Genomic DNA, 21,722 nt, shown 5'->3' with positions numbered 1-21,722 from the left:
TTAATCCATTGTTATACTTCCATTGTAGCCCAATAGGTCAAGATACTTGGCTCTTACTAGAGCAGCTTGGGTTCAAGTCCCCACAATTGAAATGATGTGCTTGTTGTCCCCTAGTGATTTATCCATCACTTGCATGATTTTCATTGTGAATCTTGTCTTATCTCATCAAGTTCCCACTTGATATCTTTTATCATAGATTCATCCATCTTCAAGTTAGACTAGGGATTCTTCCACCTTAATTTTCACTCGTTAAATCTTTAGTTTATAGTTTGAAATTCTTGGAACCACTACCACCATTACCGTCCATGAATGATTTGGTATGCCTAATATGTTTGACAATAAATTCTTTATCGATAATCAATTTACACTTAAATTTATTATTAACTCAAAATACCACACACACAATATATTAAAAATAATAATAATATAAATATTCACACTTCCAATAAATAATAAAGTAAAATAACAACTTATAAATTTCAACATAATATTTTAATATTAAATAAAAAATTCAATTTTAATTACTCATTTCAACATAATACTTTAATAATAATTAAACAAATTTAAGCTCTATTATCTAATTTATTAAATGACTAAATCCACATTATATAAATTCCTTCTCATTCCTTAAAACTTGGTGAGTCATTTTTATACTATACTTAATACATGTTTTATATAATATAAAATAACACTCATTATATATATAAACCTTTACTTATAATTTTAAAATTTAATTTAAATATATTTTCAAACAGTGAACACACTCTCGGCCTGCCAAACTAGCTCGACGAGATCTGACCATCGAAAGCTTCCGCCGAAATGGATGGCGCTGAGGGATATCGGAGCACCAAGATGCAAGGAGAATAAGGTGTGGGGAAGGGTGGTTTGAAGATTCTGACCACCGCCACGTGGGGAGAGTTGAGTGGCATTGCTCTCGACGAGCCAAAACCACTTACATTCGAGAGCCTTGCGATCAACAAAGAAACTGCTTCAAGCCTGGTTTTCGAACCATAAGAAAAGCCACGAGGAAAAATCGAAGTGGGAGCCGACCAGCCTTTCCTCCTGCTAAACCTGGAAACCCACTGCTTTTGGAAAACCTACAGTCAAGGCGTTTGGATTTCTTTTCTGGACTCTAAAGTGGTTACAAGGCAAACAAGCCCCTGGCCTCGCTAGACATCTAGTTAAGACCACAATCTTTCTTCTATAAGAGGTGGCCTCCCCATGATCTTGGTGGATTTCCAGTTTTCAAGATCTCAGTGGATTTCCTTATGGCTTATTCGCAGCTTAGGGTTTGGGTGGCTCTACAGTTTGAAAGCTGCTTTTATTTTTGCAAGTGGTTTCGTGTCTATTGAAATCTCAAGCTTTGGAGAATTCCTCTGTCGAGCAGCCTTGGAACGGTGGTTTGAAGAGTTCCTTGGAAGAAAGTGGTATTTCAAATTTTATGGTTTCTTCAGAGCTGGAGGATGACAATCAGGGTTTCTTTTCAGTTCACCCATACACTTGCACCCTTTGTGGGCTCTTCCCTTTGTGTTTTGGCTATAAACTAGAGCTCTGGGCTACGTGTGGGGTTGACAAGAATTTGGTATGTTACGTAGATTTGATGCTTAGCTCGTGGACTTGGTTTGAGATTCGAGCCATTCTTAAGGATCATGACTCATTGGTTTGATACCTTAATTACTTTGGTTTTGCCAATTTGTATTCAAAAGTATATACAGGGACATAGAGGGTTTCAAGGAAAAGATAGCGTTTCTGCAAGGAACAGAGGAATGAAAAAGATTGAGAAATGTTTGCAGATTCACGAAGATGGTGACAGTGCCACACCAATATCACTTTGTTTCTGTTGTGCTAAGAGATGGTTAGAGAATCGCCTCGATTTGTTCCAGAGGGATTCTCTAGACGGCACAAGAAAGAAATTGGGCTTTTGGGAGGAATTGATGGAACGGAATCCAATGGTGGGCCTGGCGAAACTACTCCATTCCCTGCCTGATTCCTACCACGAATTTCCATTACGAATCTAGTGGAAAATGGTGCTACATCTTCATCAACCAAACCTTCCTCCAAACTGCAATGAACCAACACCTTTGCTTCTACAACCAAACCTTCCTCCTCATCATCAACCAAACCTTCCTCCTCGTTTGCCCCATTGCAATGAAGGGTTTGCCGAGAAAATGGAGAGACAAACACCAATGTTTGAAAGCCATGAGAGTAGGGTTTCTATGATGGGCATTAAGGGCATGAGGCCCAACGACAGCAGAGTACATAGTCATTTATTTGTGGGTGGCGGGAGATAGATATTAAGACCCTCATTCTTATAAAAAGTGGGAGACATGGGCGGGAAATAGCAGGAAACAATGGGCTAGGCCATCTTAAAATGGAAACAAGACAGCTGAAACCACCGAAACGTTTTTGGTGTAGAGGCCAAAAATCTTTTTGGCGCTAAATTGTTTTAGTTTTTATATGCTAGGGATTTCATTGTTATTTTGCAAAGGAACTCGAAGCTGAGCTAGAAGTTTCAAGGAAGACAACAAAGGGTTTATTTTCCAGAGGTATTTTCCTTTCAATTTGATGTATTTCCCTTGCAAAGATGTTGGCATTGGTATTATTTTCCTTGCGTAGCTGTATTCATTGGTATAGTTGTAGGAATTGGGATTATTTTGAACAGTCTCCTCAGCTGTGACTGCTTTTTCAAGAACAGATTCATCCATACTTGAACAAGGAACAGATCATTATTGTCGGTAAGGTTGGGCTTGTTTAATGGAGTATTGAAAACATTATAGCAAAGGGAACACATCATTAATATTAATACTATGGGAACTAGAACAGAGTCAATGCCTTCAGCGGGTGGTTGAGAACTGCATAGATTGAATTTGAAGTTAAAGCTGTTGTGCGTGATTTTATTTTATTGAAGTTAAAGCAGCTTCTATGCATGATTTTATTCACAAAAACTACAACAACGATTGCAAAGACATGGACATTATCACTTCTCATACAACAATAAAAAAAATCGGGGGCCTATTCTGTATATGTGTATTGTATCACTTTGAAAACATATCCAAACATACCGACAAGGTGGGGTGTTTATAGAGTGAGACGCTATAGACCAGGGTTCCATCCTCACTATCATCCACCCATCCACATAGCATAACTAATCAATCCACACATGTTTCTCAAAGCATTGCCCAAAAACGAAAAAGTTTCGATTTTAGATATCATCAAAATTAGTATCAAAGGCAAGCAAAGCCTCATATTCCAACCCTATTTTCATAAAAGGGTTTCCTAGCTTTTCTCTAAGTCATATGAATTGTGAATTATTGTTACCAATAATGGGCCACCTATTCTCTTGGATGCAACAAGGACTAATGATTTCCCATGTGATAGTGTTTTCTGGTCTGTTCATTAAATTCATCAGAGAAAGGAAATAGCTGTTAAAGACATTAAAACCTACCTATTTCCCCATGAAAGACCTACATAACTGAAAATAACTGTAACAAACCTGTAAAAAAATAAAAAAAATATAATTAGTCTTCAAACCACCTATGCCAAACATTCCAGACATGAGTTCTTAAAGACATTAAAACCTACCTATTGCCCCATGAAAGACCTCCATAACTGAAAATAACTGTAACAAACCTATCAAAAAAATAAAAAAATATAATTAGTCTTCAAACCACCTATTCCAGACATTCCAGACATGAGTTCTCAAAGATAGAATTCGTACAGATAAGTTGCCCAACAACATCATAGGTTCCATCAATGGATTTCATGGATGAGACATAGTCAAGAGTTTTATGAGAGCCACTGTCTTGCAGTACCAAATGCCATGTTTTGAAAAACGATTCAGAGAGTGTTAACTAAGTTGACATTATAAAAACTACTGGCCAAATGTTCTGAAATACCTACCATCCTGAACTGTATTGTAAGTGAAAAGATACAGTGTTTCCAAACGACCCATTGGAATTATGTATTGTTTGACAATTAAAAATGAATGAACTTGGTTAGGGTATTTTAAATAGTGCCATAAAGAGAATATCTGTAATAGCGAGAGTAGGGTCAATCTTGTGATTTCCACGGCAACGAAACTTGGACTAGTTGTAGGAAATTTTCATTTGTGATGAATTCGAAGAGATCTGACATGTGTTGCTCGTGGAGTTTTGGGCCTTCCATGTATAGAAACAATACTACTTCTGAGGAAGAAGCAGTAAGAAATCTCTTTACTTTCCAATTATAAATTTATTGATGAATATTATGGAGTATATGTTGTTGGCTCTGCAAAATAATATGTTGCCATTTTTGGAATTATATTTACTGCCAAACAGAGTGCTACTTATAATTCTCAATCAAATATAGTAAAGCAAACTTTAGTAAAAAGAAATTTCAGTATAATAGATTTGAATTTTCTATAGATCAATAAACAAAATTTATAGAAATGGACAATGTTTAAGCAAAGAGCACTGTATTGGACACCTGATTTCTCAACAATACACAACATGTTATTTGAGACATATGATTTTCCAGTAACATGGCATACTATATTTGCTGCCTGTGATGCTTTCCGAATATGGTAGAAAAAGAGCACTGCTTCAAGCATTATATTTCTTAGAACAATAATTTCTTAGTAGTACAACATACTGTGAGGGGCATGATTTTTCATTATCAGAGTTTATATTATTCAGGGTATATGATTTTTTTAGCAGTGAGTCATAATACCTATCTCATTGCCTACGATATTTCCAATTATGAAATTAAATACAAGACAGATCAATTTGAGGCACATGATTTTTGTACAGATATTGAATCTATATGAATTGCTTTGAAAAAAATTGAATGGTAGAGATATTGAATCTATATGAATTGCTTTGAAAAACTTTGAATTTATAAATATTGAATCATATATTTCTATACCCTGAAAAAACAAATATTGAATCTACATTTCTATATATTCAGGACATGAAAAGACAGATATATTTCTATAAATTCAGTTCCCTGAAAAATAAAATAGTTGAATTACTTCAAATTCAATGACCTAAAGCAAAAAACACAAATATTGAATCTACATGTATTCAGGACATGTGTTATTTCTTGGTCTTGGAGGTTTGGCTAAGTTGAGGTGAGGTGGTCGTCGAATAGGGGTACGTAAGCAATTGAGATTCTGAAGAGGTTTTGGATAATGGACAATAAACCATAGGCTAATTTTATGATACATATTTTGAAGTTATCAGTAGATTAAGATTCAAATTTGGTTGATTCGTCAGCGTACAAAAAGTATATAGGTTCCCTAACATATTTGGTAGAATTTAGCAGTCAAATTGTTGTGTGCATGAGATCCCTTGTCTCACAAACAATTGGGGCTCAGACACCAATTTATTGTCCAGCTTGGCTGCTAATATGTGGTTGCGCTGAGGTTGCTGCAAATATGCTCCATGGTCTGAGGTATGCGAGGTACTTAAAGGGCACACTGGCACAGTGCTTTGAGCTGTTGCATGCTTTAGTGGATTTTGACAAGGCCAGAGATGCAGGTGGCAGGAAGAGTGATTCATGGTTTTGTTTCAGCTTGGGTTCAAATATAATATCTTTGTTAGAATGGGATACCCATGTGTGCGAGTTGAAGAGGTCCCTTTCTGGGCTAAAGTAGCCTCTTGTGCTTGGTACTCATGGATTTATGAGTACTCATAGATTATGGGCATCACTAAGACCGTTGTAGGTCCTAAATTTTATTATTTATTTGATTATGATAAATTTGATATGAAATTTTGAAAACGCTACTATATTGGGATTATGCTTTACCATGTGAATTCAATATGTGCTATTTCATGATGCAAATGGAATGTTTACCCAGTTTTCACAAAAATCCCTTATCCTACTCCTTCCGTAAGATCTTCCCAATTTGATGGTTGAATTTTTATCTAATATATGAAATAAAAACCTATCATCATACTCCTTCATGATAGTTGTGAATGATGATAATTAAGCCACTTGAGAATTCTCATTGTCTTAGATGTCAGTAAAATTGTACATCTATACTAGGTCGAAAAGAGAAATGCATACAGAGACCAATAAGTCTGGCATCTGTTAAGTAGCCCTGCCCCTTAGGCATCCCCATATAAGCTGTATTATTGGAAGATTGAGATATTCGCACTATCAACTAAAACAGTTACAAAATGGCTTTTGATCCTTCTCAACATTGGTGAGGTCAGAGGACATTGCAAAATTTAATCTCCAACCAGAGTGTGTAAATAAAACACCATCGGGTGAGACTTTTGTGAAGCCAACTTTACAGAAGGTATACACTTTCTCCTTGCTTGTGATTTGTTATAACTCACAAATCTATGTAGGCTTTGGCATTTATTTGAAGCTGGATCAGGATGGGCTTATTTTTCATAGATGACTTTTTACGACGATCACTGATACTTATTTCATTATTTACTTTTTAACCATCATATGCTGACCATTTTCGATGATGCTAAATTGAATGCTCTTTTTCCTATTACCTAGGGAATATTACCAGAGATCCTAGAAGAGTTACTGGCTGCCAGGAAAAGAGCCAAGGCAGACCTAAAGGTGGTGAACTAAGTGCTTCCTATGTTCATGTTACATGCTTGTATTTTTTCCACTTAGCATCTCAGTTTTTAACTTCCTGTAATCTTGTTTAGGAGGCTAAAGATCCTTTTGAAAAGGCTGTCTTGGATGGCCAACAATTGGATTTGAAGGTAATTACAGCTTTGTCATGTCTTTATTAATTATGGCTTGGACATGGAATAAAAGTAAAACTAGGTATGCTGGTGAAACACATAAAATAGTTTTGACTGTGTGCACTTGCAGATCAGTGGGAATTCAGTTTATAGGTTTACTGGTGCCACTGTTGGCCAATTTCCCTATTTGGAGATTTCATCGAGTGTGACGAGCTATGGTAATTTCACAGTTCTTCCATGGAAAAAAAACATTAAATCCATGGACACCTTGATTCTCCCCTTGTGTTTCCTAGTTGTAATGTTATCGGTGCTTCTTTTACTTACAAGATAGAGATGCTTGCAGTCCTCTCTTATTATATATATGCATGTATCAGCCATTCACATTTATTATTTTTGGGTATCAATTATATCCAAGTAATTCTTTTCTTCCTCCTGGCATAATGTTTTGGGTATGAGCTGTAATTGACAATCTTGTACAAATAAGATCGAGTTCTTGAATTGCATTAATTAGTCATGCGTACTTGTACAACTAAGATGATATGCTTAGGCCATCTTATTATATTTTGATTACAAGTCTAGTTTGATCTTTTGACACATTCTCTGTTCCATCAGACAATATCGATTTTACGTATTGTTTTAAAATTTCATATCATTAATCATCTCATTTTTTTTCCACCTGCCAGTTCGTCAAATGATAGAGCATACAAAGAGGCTAGTTGAAGAAAGGTTCACAATAGTTGGTGGTTACCAATACAATGCTGAGGTGATGAAAATTACATTAACTCAATAAAATATATAAATCATACATAGAAACCAGAGACACAATATTGGCGGAAAAAGGCTGAAGCCTCATGCTTCTCTCTCATTACACTTTCATTACAAAAATAATTGAATATAGTGTTACAAATAAATAGATGAGAGACAGTGTTCTCAAGATAGTGCGTGCTATCTTGGACACTTGTGGTTGAGATAATTTCTCACCAAACACACACCAATATAGGAGTTACCTAAACTGACTCCTATCTTAGAGGAACAACCCAAGAGTTAGGCACAAATTCCTAACTTGGAATTTTTAATTAATTAATTTATTATTTTTGGATTTATTATTGTTTTATGAGAGAGGCTAACATTCCCCCCTTCAATGATAAATCCAAAATAAGAACGAGGAACCATCTTCCAAGTTCTCATGTTGATCCTCAAAACATTGCCTGAAAAAACCGCCAAATCTGGATGCTGAACAAACCGCAAAATGAAGAGACTGAGCCAGCTGCATGACTGATTCATCTCAGAGGGATGCTTGACAACTCCATCATGTGCCAAGCCGCAAAAGGATCCAACTGTCCTTTGCTTGAAAAACAGCATCCGGTGTCCACTGACACAATTTGATGAATGCCCACTGGCGTATTTGCTGATGATGATGGCCCACTCGCTGAAGATGTCGAAAAACAACTCAATGTTGCTTTTGCTATGATGAAAGCTGCTCACTGCTGCTTTGGCTGTCGATCGCCCACTGGCGAATTTGCTGATGCTCACTGCTGATGACAAATGCCCACTGGTTGATGAAGATGCCCACTGGCTGCTTCGCTGATGTTGTCGATGCCCACTGGCTGCTTCGCTGATGTTGTCGAGACTTTCAGTCTGACAACCACTTGTCAATTTCATTGACATTTTCCCCCCTTTGTCAGCTGAAAGGAGAGACAATCTTCTCCAAAATATATCTGAACTCCCCCCCTTCAGGTGTAGGAGAGTTTCACTGTTGTACTCCCTCATTCAATTGCATGAGAGTACCATCATCGGTTCACTGCTGGGTGCACTATGTAAGATTGTAGCCGGTTGTAGAACTGAGACGACCGTTTGACTGTGGATGACCATTCCCAAGGATCAATCCAGTCATAATGTATCTTCAATCTGCCTGATTTTTGGTGGTTGCGACATTTTGCTGAGGAATGATTGGGCTTGCCACAATGGCAACACGGATGGAGATCAAAACACTGATCTTCCAAATGACCGGCTCTTTGACAATGAGAGCATTTCGGTTGAACATGAACTTCAGGTTGCATGCAATTTCGTTTGTCTACAACTTTCTCAGAACCTGCTGAGGTGAGTGGTTCAAGAAATCCTGCACTCACAAACTTAATTGGCTTGGAATAATCTGGGATTTGTAAGTTGGTGTCATCAGGGACATATCCTAAGCCTCTTCTATTTTTGTTATTTTGAATTTCTTCCCAGGGCTTGATGATGGGTTTGGAAGAAATTTGAAGTTGATCATGAACAATTTCCACACTTGAAGTTGTTGGGATGAATGACTTATCATCTAGATGGTTCAAAGACTTGAAAGTATCACTCTTTTCTTTCAATTCATTCCTTTGAAGTTGGGACTCAAGCTGAAGAAACTCAATGGTTTCATGCGTTTGCTGTAGATGCCGTGAAATATCAGCAAGAGTTTCTTTGCTGACGTGCACCATGTCTTCATCACTGGAGTTGATCAAACTGTGAAGAATGTTTAATAACTGAATATGCTGCGCCATCTGAACTTGCTCACTTGAAGTCAGGCTCTCTTGTCGTAGATGTCGTGCTTTGAACTGTTTCACTTTACTTGAATGACAGGCTCGCTTGTTATGGAACTTGAATGGCACGCTCGCTTGATTTGTGGCTTATTGTACTTGCTGAGAACACTTGTTAGAACTTTCTGGAATTCATGCTCGCTTGATGACGAACTCAACTTGCTTGATTGGTGTTATATGCATACTCTTATATGCATACTCTTGAACGTCATAAAATTTGCATGCAACTACCCCATGTTTCATATCATAAAATACTCTCATAAGTTATAACATCAACATATCAGCATCAAGGATATATCATGACATCTCATAATAAATGAACCACATGTCAATTTACATCATGATCCCTATGCATATCATATCCATCATGAGAATTCAACATCATTATCATAACAAATAATTAAATAAGCACCACATATACATCATTAACCTCTCATTAGAACTATATACATTTACCACATGCCATCATATGACGAAACATCATTAATATGAGAATCATCTCAATACTTATCAAATATAGAACAACAATACACTATAAGCATTCTTATCATGAATTAATTTCATTTACTTGTATAAACAGTTCAACATCCCTCTAGGATCTATGTGAGGATTTTGTCCAACTCTGAACAGGATTATGTTATCCCATGAGTACTATTAGTGTCATGTTTTCATCAAGGTACCAATTACTTTTTCAATATACATTTCTTGTTCTTTCTATTAGGAAGTTAACCATTACATCATAGGTATACTCATCTAAGTACATCATTAAATTTCAAATGAGTCCCATCATCTTGAGCCTTAACCTCTTATCGAATATTCTTCCTTCCCCAAGGACATTTGAGTCAAATTCAATGTTAAGATATTATCGTTTGTACAATCATTTAAATCATCAATATCATGTTAAAATTCCATGATCACTATACATATTGTGCTTATCCAAATGGAACACATACATGAGGTCATCCTTATTTAAGTCTTAGGTTATGCTTAATCCACCTGCATGAAGGCTTAATCCATTGTTATACTTCCATTGTAGCCCAGTAGGTCAAGATACTTGGCTCTTACTAGAGCAGCTTGGGTTCAAGTCCCCACAATTGAAATGATGTGCTTGTTGTCCCCTAGTGATTTATCCATCACTTGCATGATTTTCATTGTGAATCTTGTCTTATCTCATCAAGTTCCCACTTGATATCTTTTATCATAGATTCATCCATCTTCAAGTTAGACTAGGGATTCTTCCACCTTAATTTTCACTCGTTAAATCTTTAGTTTATAGTTTGAAATGCTTGGAACCACTACCACCATTACCATCCATGAATGATTTGGTATGCCTAATATGTTTGACAATAAATTCTTTATCGATAATCAATTTACACTTAAATTTATTATTAACTCAAAATACCACACACACAATATATTAAAAATAATAATAATATAAATATTCACACTTCCAATAAATAATAAAGTAAAATAACAACTTATAAATTTCAACATAATATTTTAATATTAAATAAAAAATTCAATTTTAATTACTCATTTCAACATAATACTTTAATAATAATTAAACAAATTTAAGCTCTATTATCTAATTTATTAAATGACTAAATCCACATTATATAAATTCCTTCTCATTCCTTAAAACTTGGTGAGTCATTTTTATACTATACTTAATACATGTTTTATATAATATAAAATAACACTCATTATATATATAAACATTTACTTATAATTTTAAAATTTAATTTAAATATATTTTCAAACAGTGAACACACTCTCGGCCCGCCAAACTAGCTCGACGAGATCTGACCGTCGAAAGCTTCTGCCGAAATGGATGGCGCTGAGGGATATCAGAGCACCAAGATGCAAGGAGAATAAGGTGTGGGGAAGGGTGGTTTGAAGATTCTTACCACCGCCACGTGGGGAGAGTTGAGTGGCATTGCTCTCGACGAGCCAAAACCACTTACATTCGAGAGCCTTGCGATCAACAAAGAAACCGCTTCAAGCCTAGTTTTCGAACCATAAGAAAAGCCACGAGGAAAAATCGAAGTGGGAGCCGACCAGCCTTTCCTCCTGCTAAACCTGGAAACCCACTGCTTTTGGAAAACCTACAGTCAAGGCGTTTGGATTTCTTTTCTGGCCTCTAAAGTGGTTACAAGGCAAACAAGCCCCTGGCCTCGCCAGACATCTGGTTAAGACCACAATCTTTCTTCTATAAGAGGTGGCCTCCCCATGATCTCGGTGGATTTCCAGTTTTCAAGATCTCGGTGGATTTCCGGTTTTCAAGATTATGGCTTATTCGCAGCTTAGGGTTTGGGTGGCTCTGCAGTTTGAAAGCTGCTTTTATTTTTGCAAGTGGTTTCGTGTCTATCGAAATCTCAAGCTTTGGAGAATTCCTCTGTCGACCAGCCTTGGAACGGTGGTTTGAAGAGTTCCTTGGAAGAAAGTGGTATTTCAAATTTTATGGTTTCTTCAGAGCGGGAGGATGACAATCAGGGTTTCTTTTCAGTTCACCCATACACTTGCACCCCTTGTGGGCTCTTCCCTTTGTGTTTTGGCTATAAACTAGAGCTCTGGGCTACGTGTGGGGTTGACAAGAATTTGGTATGTTACGTAGATTTGATGCTTAGCTCGTGGACTTGGTTTGAGATTCGAGCCATTCTTAAGGATCATGACTCATTGGTTTGATACCTTAATTACTTTGGTTTTGCCAATTTGTATTCAAAAGTATATACAAGAACATAGAGGGTTTCAAGGAAAAGATAGCGTTTCTGCAAGGAACAGAGGAATGAAAAAGATTGAGAAATGTTTGCAGATTCACGAAGATGGTGACAGTGCCACACCAATATCACTTTGTTTCTGTTGTGCTAAGAGATGGTTAGAGAATCGCCTCGATTTGTTCCAGAGGGATTCTCTAGACGGCACAAGAAAGAAATTGGGCTTTTGGGAGGAATTGATGGAACGGAATCCAATGGTGGGCCTAGCGAAACTACTCCATTCCCTGCCTGATTCCTACCACGAATTTCCATTACGAATCCAGTGGAAAATGGTGCTACATCTTCATCAACCAAACCTTCCTCCACACTGCAATGAACCAACACCTTTGCTTCTACAACCAAACCTTCCTCCTCATCATCAACCAAACCTTCCTCCTCGTTTGCCCCATTGCAATGAAGGGTTTGCCGAGAAAATGGAGAGACAAACACTAATGTTTGAAAGCCATGAGAGTAGGGTTTCTATGATGGGCATTAAGGGCATGAGGCCCAACGAAAGCAGAGTACATACTCATTTATTTGTGGGTGGCGGGAGATAGATATTAAGACCCTCATTCTTATGAAAAGTGGGAGACATGGGCGGGAAATAGCAGGAAACAATGGGCTAGGCCATCTTAAAATGGAAACAAGACAGCTGAAACCACCGAAACATTTTTGGTGTAGAGGCCAAAAATCTTTTTGGCGCTAAATTGTTTTAGTTTTTATATGCTAGGGCTTTCACTGTTATTTTGCAAAGGAACTCGAAGCTGAGCTAGAAGTTTCAAGGAAGACAACAAAGGGTTTATTTTCCACAGGTATTTTCCTTTCAATTTGATGTATTTCCCTTGCAAAGATGTTGGCATTGGTATTATTTTCCTTGCGTAGCTGTATTCATTGGTATAGTTGTAGGAATTGGGATTATTTTGAACAGTCTCCTCAGCTGTGACTGCTTTTTCAAGAACAGATTCATCCATACTTGAACAAGGAACACATCATTACTGTCGGTAAGGTTGGGCTTGTTTAATGGAGTATTGAAATCATTATAGCAAAGGGAACACATCATTAATATTAATACTAGGGGAACTAGAACAGAGTCAATGCCTTCAGCGGGTGGTTGAGAACTGCATAGATTGACTTTGAAGTTAAAGTTGTTGTGCGTGATTTTATTTTATTGAAGTTAAAGCAGCTTCTATGCATGATTTTATTCACAAAAACTACAACAACGATTGCAAAGACATGGACATTATCACTTCTCATACAACAATAAAAAAAATCGGGGGCCTATTCTGTATATGTGTATTGTATCACTTTGAAAACATATCCAAACATACCGACAAGGTGGGGCGTTTATAGAGTGAGAAGCTATCCACCAGGGTTCCATCCTCACTATCATCCACCCATCCACATAGCATAACTAATCAATCCACACATGTTTCTCAAAGCATTGCCCAAAAACGAAAAACTTTCGATTTTAGATATCATCAAAATTAGTATCAAAGGCAAGCAAAGCCTCATATTCCAACCCTATTTTCATAAAAGGGTTTCCTAGCTTTTCTCTAAGTCATATGAATTGTGAATTATTGTTACCAATAATGGGCCACCTATTCTCTTGGATGCAACAAGGACTAATGATTTCCCTTGTGATACTGTTTTCTGATCTGTTCATTAAATTCATCAGAGAAAGGAAATAGTTGTTAAAGACATTAAAACCTACCTATCTCCCCTTGAAAGACCTACATAACTGAAAATAACTGTAACAAACCTGTAAAAAAATAAAAAAAATATAATTAGTCTTCAAACCACCTATGCCAAACATTCCAGACATGAGTTCTTAAAGACATTAAAACCTACCTATTGCCCCATGAAAGACCTCCATAACTGAAAATAACTGTAACAAACCTATCAAAAAAATAAAAAAATATAATTAGTCTTCAAACCACCTATTCCAGACATGAGTTCTCAAAGATAGAATTCGTACAGATAAGTTGCCCAACAGCATCATAGGTTCCATCAATGGATTTCATGGATGAGACATAGTCAAGAGTTTTATGAGAGCCACTGTCTTGCAGTACCAAATGCCATGTTTTGAAAAATGATTCAGAGAGTGTTAACTAAGTTGACATTATAAAAACTACTGGCCAAATGTTCTGAAATACCTACCATCCTGAACTGTATTGTAAGTGAAAAGATAGAGTGTTTCCAAACGACCCATTGGAATTATGTATTGTTTGACAATTAAAAATGGATGAACTTGGTTAGGGTATTTTAAATAGTGCCATAATGAGAATATCTGTAATAGCCAGAGTAGGGTCAATCTTGTGATTTCCACGGCAACGAAACTTGGACTAGTTGTAGGAAATTTTCATTTGTGATGAATTCGAAGAGATCTGACATGTGTTGCTCGTGGAGTTTTGGGCCTCCCATGTATAGAAACAATACTACTTCTGAGGAAGAAGCAGTAAGAAATCTCTTTACTTTCCAATTATAAATTTATTGATGAATATTATGGAGTATATGTTGTTGGCTCTGCAAAATAATATGTTGCCATTTTTGGAATTATATTTACTGCCAAATAGAGTGCTACTTATAATTCTCAATCAAATATAGTAAAGCAAACTTTAGTAAAAAGAAATTTCAGTATAATAGATTTGAATTTTCTATAGATCAATAAACAAAATTTATAGAAATGGACACTGTTTCAACAAAAAGCACTGTATTGGACACCTGATTTCTCAACAATACACAACATGTTATTTGAGACATCTGATTTTCCAGTAACACGGCATACTATATTTGCTGCCTGTGATGCTTTCCGAATATGGTAGAAAAAGAGCACTGCTTCAAGCACTATATTTCTTAGAACAATAATTTCTTAGTAGTACAACATACTGTGAGGGGCATGATTTTTCATTATCAGAGTTTATATTATTCAGGGTATATGATTTTTTTAGCAGTGAGTCATAATACCTATCTCATTGCCTACGATCTTTCCAATTATGAAATTAAATACAGGACAGATCAATTTGAGGCACATGATTTTTGTACAGATATTGAATCTATATGAATTGCTTTGAAAAACTTTGAATTTATAAATATTGAATCATATATTTCTATACCCTAAAAAAACAAATATTGAATCTACATTTCTATATATTCAGGACATGAAAAGACAGATATATTTCTATAAATTCAGTTCCCTGAAAAATAAAATAGTTGAATTACTTCAAATTCAATGACCTAAAGCAAAAAACACAAATATTGAATCTACATGTATTCAGGACATGTGTTATTTCTTGGTCTTGGAGGTTTGGCTAAGTTGAGGTGAGGTGGTCGTCGAATAGGGGTACGTAAGCAATTGAGATTCTGAAGAAGTTTTGGATAATGGACAATAAACCATAGGCTAATTTTATGATACATATTTTGAAGTTATCAGTAGATTAAGATTCAAATTTGGTTGATTCGTCAGCGTACAAAAAGTATATAGGTTCCCTAACATATTTGGTAGAATTTAGCAGTCAAATTGTTGTGTGCATGAGATCCCTTGTCTCACAAACAATTGGGGCTCAGACACCAATTTATTGTCCAGCTTGGCTGCTAATATGTGGTTGCGCTGAGGTTGCTGCAAATATGCTCCATGGTCTGAGGTATGCGAGGTACTTAAAGGGCACACTGGCACAGTGCTTTGAGCTGTTGCATGCTTTAGTGGATTTTGACAAGGCCATAGATGCAAGTGGCAGGAAGAGTGATTCATGGTTTTGTTTCAGCTTGGGTTCAAATATAATATCTTTGTTAGAATGGGATACCCATGTGTGCGAGTTGAAGAGGTCCCTTTCTGGGCTAAAGTAGCCTCTTGTGCTTGGTACTCATGGATTTATGAGTACTCATAGATTATGGGCATCACTAAGACCGTTGTAGGTCCTAAATTTTATTATTTATTTGATTATGATAAATTTGATATGCAATTTTGAAAACGCTACTATATTGGGATTATGATTTACCATGTGAATTCGATATGTGCTATTTCATGATGCAAATGGAATGTTTACCCAGTTTTCACAAAAATCCCGTATCCTACTCCTTCCGTAAGATCTTCCCAATTTGATGGTTGAATTTTTATCTAATATATGAAATAAAAACCTATCATCATACTCCTTCATGATAGTTGTGAATGATGATAATTAAGCCACTTGAGCATTCTCATTGTCTTAGCTGTCAGTAAAATTGTACATCTATACTAGGTCTAAAAGAGAAATGCATACAGAGACCAATAAGTCTGGCATCTGTTAAGTAGCCCTGCCCCTTAGGCATCCCCATATAAGCTGTATTATTGGAAGATTGAGATATTCGCACTATCAACTAAAATAGTTACAAAATGGCTTTTGATCCTTCTCAACATGGGTGAGGTCATAGGACATTGCAAAATTTAATCTCCAACCAGAGTGTGTAAATAAAACACCATCGGGTGAGACTTTTGTGAAGCCAACTTTATAGAAGGTATACACTTTCTCCTTGCTTGTGATTTGTTATAACTCACAAATCTATGTAGGCTTTGGCATTTATTTGAAGCTAGACCAGGATGGGCTTATTTTTCATAGATGACTTTTTACGACGATCACTGATACTTATTTCATTATTTACTTTTTAACCATCATATGCTGACCATTTTCGATGATGCTAAATTGAATGCTCTTTTTCCTATTACCTAGGGCATATTACCAAAGATCCTAGAAGAGTTACTGGCTGCCGGGAAAAGAGCCAAGGCAGACCTAAAGGTGGTGAACTAAGTACTTCCTATGTTCATGTTACATGCTTGTATTTTTTCCACTTAGCATCTCAGTTTTTAACTTCCTATAATCTTGTTTAGGAGGCTAAAGATCCTTTTGAAAAGGCTGTCTTGGATGGCCAACAATTGGATTTGAAGGTAATTACAGCTTTGTCAAGTCTGTATTAATTATGGCTTGGACATGGAATAAAAGTAAAACTAGGTATGCTGGTGAAACACATAAAATAGTTTTGACTGTGTGCACTTGCAGATCAGTGGGAATTCAGTTTATAGGTTTACTGGTGCCACTGTTGGCCAATTGCCCTATTTGGAGATTTCATCGAGTGTGACGAGCTATGGTAATTTCACAGTTCTTCCATGGAAAAAAAACATTAAATCCATGGACACCTTGATTCTCCCCTTGTTTTTCCTAGTTGTAATGTTATTGGTGCTTCTTTTACTTACAAGATAGAGATGCTTGCAGTCCTCTCTTATTATATATATGCATGTATCAGCCATTCACATTTATTATTTTTGGGTATCAATTATATCCAAGTAATTCTTTTCTTCCTCCTGGCATAATGTTTTGGGTATGAGCTGTAATTGACAATCTTGTACAAATAAGATCGAGTTCTTGAATTGCATTAATTAGTCATGCGTACTTGTACAACTAAGATGATATGCTTAGGCCATCTTATTATATTTTGATTACAAGTCTAGTTTGATCTTTTGACACATTCTCTGTTCCATCAGACAATATCGATTTTACGTATTGTTTTTAAAATTTCATATCATTAATCATCTCATTTTTTTTCCACCTGCCAGTTCGTCAAATGATAGAGCATACAAAGAGGCTAGTTGAAGAAAGGTTCACAATAGTTGGTGGTTACCAATACAATGCTGAGGTAGGCTATTATTTAGCAACTAAAGGAATTTGTAACCTTTGAACTGGATCAGTAATGACAAGAAGTACACTTGTTGTATTGGTGATAGTCCAAGTTCTTTAAATCATAATGGGTGATCTGATCCTAACCAAGATTTATATTGTAAAGCTTGATATTATATTTTTATATTTGAATCTAGGTTGTATATGGAGATACAGATTCAATTATGATACAGTTTGGTGTACCAAATATAGAAGAGGCCATGACGCTAGGGAGGGAAGCCTCATATTATATTAGTGGTACATTTACAAAGGTACAGTGTCAAGAATTTTAAATATCCGTGAAGCCTCTAGAGTTGTTAATGATGTTTTTGTAGGAATGAATGTTTTAATATCACCTTTCTTTTTAAAACTAATCTTCTTTTGACATTCATCTTCCATGAGATCTTTGTAAATATGCACAGGACAAGATGATCAGTTATGCTTTCCTGTGGCTTATCTACATCAATTTGGTGCATCTTTGGCATCTAATCAGTGCATTATTTAACATATGCTTTTATGCGGCCTATTAAACTAGAATTTGAAAAACTATACTACCCATACTTGTTGATCAGCAAGAAAAGATATGGTAGGTTATTGTGGACAAAGCCAGATGCCTATGAAAAAATGGATACTAAAGGTGACAAACCTGATCTTTTTGTTTCAAAGACAGGCCTCAGTGTTTGTGAAGGCTCAAAATGCTCTTAGAAAAATAATTTATTTGATGCCTTCTTAATTATTAAATATTCTTGATCTTTTAAATATTCCATATCAACAGGCATTGAAATAGTGCGAAGGGACAATTTCCTGCTGGTGAAGAACTTGGTTACAGAGTGCCTTCACAAAATACTCATTGATCGTGACATACCTGGTGCAGTGCAGTATGTCAACAACACTATTTCTGACTTGTTAATTAACAGAATGGATTTGTCACTTTTGGTGATAACTAAGGTGAGAACAATGAATCCTTCTGCATGTTTATGACCAAATTTGTTTGACCATTTGTTACTTTTGAAATGGAGAAAATATGATAGGGGGAAGAGGAGATTTACATTGCGAGCAAGTCACTTATTACATATTCCTGGTTTCAAGTGTTATAAGCATATACTATATACTGAGTTGGGGCAGGCCATGGAAGTTTCCTTTTTAAGTCTGTCATGTTTCTTCTCCCTACATTCTGTACTTGGAAGGGATTCAGTCAATATTTACTACTAGCAATGGGAGGAAGAAGTGTTAAGGGAGGCTCTTATACAATTGAAGAGAATCAAAACATGACAATATATAATATATCTGCATTTCTAATCTCATCCTGAGAAAAATTGATTACTATTTAGTTGCGGCAGAAACAAATGTTTGCAGGTCATATCCTTTATCAAGGCTATCATCATATTCTTAAGGGCATTGTTGTTTGCTTGTGCTAACAATCTCTTTGTTGAGTCAGGGTCTGACAAAGACTGGAGATGACTGTGCAGTCAACACAGCACATGTGGAACTAGCTGAGCGCATGCGGAAGGTAAATACTGGAAATAACTTCTCAGAACAAGTATAATGAATGGTGCAATGCCTTCTAGTTCCATTTCAATCCTATCTCTCTATTTTTATTACTGCGGTGCATCTAAAGACTCTTGTAATATTTTGCTTTTTATTGACAATGAGTCCATTGTTGGATTTTTTAAATTGATGTCGTTTTTTAAAGCCAAGTTTCCCCTGGTTTACAGAGGGATGCTGCAACTGCTCCAACTGTGGGTGATCGTGTTCCATATGTCATCATAAAGGCTGCAAAAGGTTCCAAGGTAATAATCAACCCCTTCTGTGCTCAGCGTAAGTCTCAATATTGCACTAAAAAATTGTTATTTTAATTATTTTGTTATGTTTTATTTGGAGGCATAATTTACAGAGGGATTATGGATATAATGACTAATGTGTTTACTTGGGCTCAGGCATATGATAAATATGAGGATCCAATTTACGTACTGGAGAATAACATCCGTATTGATCCACAATATTATCTGGAGAATCAACTAAGCAAGGTGAAAGACCAAAGCATCATCACTTGCAATTTATGCTCTTTTTGAAAATTTCACCAGCGTTTCAAATATATCTTGATAGATAGTAATTCTTTCCAGCTAAGTGTTTTTGATTAGTGCCTGTTTTTGCTCTGTAGCCACTGCTGAGAATATTTGAGCCCATTTTGAAGAATGCAAGCAAGGAGCTTCTTCATGGTAGTCACACACGAGCAGTTTCCATATCAACTCCTTCAAATAGTGGAATTATGAAATTTGCCAAGAAACAACTCAGTTGTATTGGTTGCAAAACCCCTATCAAGTATTTAGTTAATACAAGTAGAGGGTGTCCTGCATGTGATTTCCTTGCTTACAGTAGTGCACAATTGATAGTAACTATTATTTCAGTTTGGCACTTTAGAAAGCTACTAGGGTTCATCTTTTTGATGTGGAAAAATCTATGAGGTTGCATGATTCCATGCCTGCTCTCCTTGTAAGAAACTGTTTAGCTTTCTTATAATAAGAATGTCTGATTAGGTTGCTTCATACTGAAATTCATGATGTTACCTGATTTCATGTTGCCATTGCAGCAAAGAAGATCAAACTCTTTGTTCACATTGCAAAGCAAGAGACGCAGAATTGTATCATAAAACAGTTGCAAATGGTAAGTTGATATTCTAATACCATTACTCTTTATTTGGAGAATTTAAAGTAGGCCTTGGTTTTATTGTTCTCACCTAAATTTTCTATCATATGACACTAATATTTGATCAATTTCAGTGAGGGAATTAGAAATTCTCTTTGGTAAACTATGGACACAATGTTAGTGGTGCCAAGGCTCTTTGCACCAACATGTTCTTTGCACAAATGTTTTGAATGCTATATTTCAAGTATTACATTTTCATAACATGATTTAAATTTACATTATGGATGTATTTTGTAACATTTATGTGATCATGTATTTGTTTTTAATTAATAGGATGTTTTATTTTTATTTTTACAATTTCTATCTCTTTTATACTTACATTGATGTCCTATCCTTATTGCAGTCGTGACTGCCCAATATTTTATCGTAGGAAGAAAGCTCAGAAAGACCTAACTGAAGCAAAGGTGCAACTAGAGCACTGGCAGTTTTGAGGATGCTGCCTGAGTAGCTTGTAATTTTTTGTATTATCGAATATTTTTGTTTTCCTGAGTTTTCTTTGGTGTATGTTTCTCTGATTTAATGGACCAGGGAATTTATTTGGTCCCTGAATCAAGATGAGCATGGTTTATTTATTGTATAGTAATTGTCAAGTCCTTGTTATTTAATGCTAACCAGTTCGATATATCTTTTCTCCTTGCAAATGAGATGGAGAAAAAGTCAAAATGGATACATACTTCCCAAGGCACACCCTATAAATGCAATGTGCACGCATATCCCAAATTTTAGGAGATCACACACTATAAAACATAGATCTGCAGGCTTACATATGTATATCCAGACATGCATATAGTTGAATGGATGGATGGATGGATAGGTAGATAGAGATGGATACACAGATAGATTCGCAGGAGCAAATCCGAGCCAGAGAAGGATGCAAAAGAATAGGCACCACGCACAAAGAAGCCATCATATTTTTCCCTCTTTCAACAATTTATGCTAATTTGAAAACTTTACTGGTCATTGCATGATTGCACCCATCAAATGAATAATCCGATGATGATTTGACAATTATACAACAAAATTAAAGGGTATATATTAGAAGGGCCCTTGGAACATTTCTCCCCATCCTCAAAGAAAATTCAGAGTCCCGTATGTCATCTTCATGATACTAATTAGAACGCTTAGATGACCAGCCTTAGCAATCACGATTCACAATGATCATGAATAGAATTGAACCAACCATCTATTGATTTGCATATCCATATTTTTCTGGATGGTATATTGGATATAAAGTTCCTTGTGATGTTCTGCTCAACAAAAGTCATGCTACCACTCATTTCTTTGGGCATTTTCTAATGAAGTGTGCTACTTGAAGCATACATTTTC

General features: G+C 36.0%; 1 pseudogene; it reads left to right on the top strand.

Annotated features, from left to right (window-relative positions):
- Window positions 1-6,178: 6,178 nt before the first annotated feature.
- On the top strand, window positions 6,179-20,827 carry LOC149171131 (DNA polymerase delta catalytic subunit-like; annotated as a pseudogene).
- Window positions 20,828-21,722: the final 895 nt, after the last annotated feature.

Source organism: Pinus tabuliformis, chromosome 4_2 (assembly GCF_031772625.1).
Source record: "Pinus tabuliformis cultivar Carrire ecotype Pingquan chromosome 4_2, CPIR1, whole genome shotgun sequence".
Taxonomy (NCBI): domain Eukaryota; kingdom Viridiplantae; phylum Streptophyta; class Pinopsida; order Pinales; family Pinaceae; genus Pinus; species Pinus tabuliformis.
This window is presented reverse-complemented; position numbering and strand designations above follow the sequence as displayed.